Genomic DNA, 1457 nt, shown 5'->3' with positions numbered 1-1457 from the left:
GACCCCTTACTTTAGGCTACTTGCCACATAAAGACGCAGATGTCTGTAAGTTGTTAGCAGTTCCACTACAGTGGTTTCCACATAAACCTCTGAGATGATTTCATTTAAATAACTGTGAGGCTGAAAGAGGTAAAATGATTCAATATTTCACCAAAAACAAAAGACATGAACACAGCTTTGGGTATACCTTGCTGTATATTAAGTGGTTAAAATAATCCCACCAGCTACAACAGTAAAATGCTACTTACTGGTTAATGCATCAGTAATGATAATACAATGATGTCATATATAATGTGTCACAGATATTTTACCTGCAGAATAGGTATTATTAATTTGGTACTTAAAGTACATTTTGCTGGTAGGATTTTGAAAGAAGGATAATCACCTGTAAAGGAGTATCTTTATACACTGTGATACTAGTACTTTCATTCACGTAGCATTTAAAATATCAGTACATAAGTATTGTTTTAATGTATTTGAAGTATCATCAATACACAAAAAATAAAAGTGAGGGTTTCCCCAGCTTTGTATGCAGCATTTTCACTTTTATGTCAGTGTTCAGCTTTGAAGTAAATCTGCTGACTTGCTGTAAAGCAGAACAGATATTTGAATTCAATACAAAACAAGAGCACATACAACATGTACAGTTAAAACATTTCAAAAGAGACAAAAGAATACTGAAAATCCTTCTAATACTTCCATGGGATTATCCATTCATCCAGTTTCATTACATATTTAAACTGGAAATAAGTTCCAACCTATTATTTTATTATTGGTTATTTATTATTAGTATAATTATATGCTCTCTTGCCACTCGATCATATGACTGCATTTCAATCAATTTCTCCAATTCTTCAACTATTACTGCATATTCAAAATGAAATTAGATTTCAGAAAGAAGAATTTAAGGTTTACTTACAGTTGAAATGTCTGGCCTCATCAGTTGAAAAACTTGGGAGAACAATGAAAAGCAACACTGCGTGGAAAATTAAGTTGAAAAAACAAGACATTTTGAGGGCAGTTTACAGTAGAGGATTTTCATAATAATAATAAAGACTCAGCCTAGTGCTGTGTGCCCTGTTGAACCTGTCCTTTTATACACAGATAAACCATTTCCAAGGTTAAATAAACCAGTCCTCACTGGAGTAACTCAGAGATTCAGTGTTTCTCTTGACCTCGGTCGACTGACTTGTAAAAGTACTTTTTTTCCTTCCATTATCTCAGCCACTTGGATATTTGGAGTGTCCGGGAAGTCTGTGTAACAATCCTAGAGAAAACATGAGATAATACTGACGCAATACAATGTTTGTCTTGCATAGACTGATATACCAGTTCATGTAGGTTTAATTCATCCATGTGCAATGTAGAGAATTGAGGTGTAACAAAGGGAGACATTTTCAGCAAAAGTTTTACTTTAGCCATGTGAGCTGACAGTGTTGCTCACTTGCTATAAGTGA

The sequence above is a fragment of the Lates calcarifer genome, linkage group LG19 (genome assembly GCF_001640805.2).
Source record: "Lates calcarifer isolate ASB-BC8 linkage group LG19, TLL_Latcal_v3, whole genome shotgun sequence".
Taxonomy (NCBI): Eukaryota; Metazoa; Chordata; class Actinopteri; family Centropomidae; genus Lates; species Lates calcarifer.
This window is presented reverse-complemented; position numbering follows the sequence as displayed.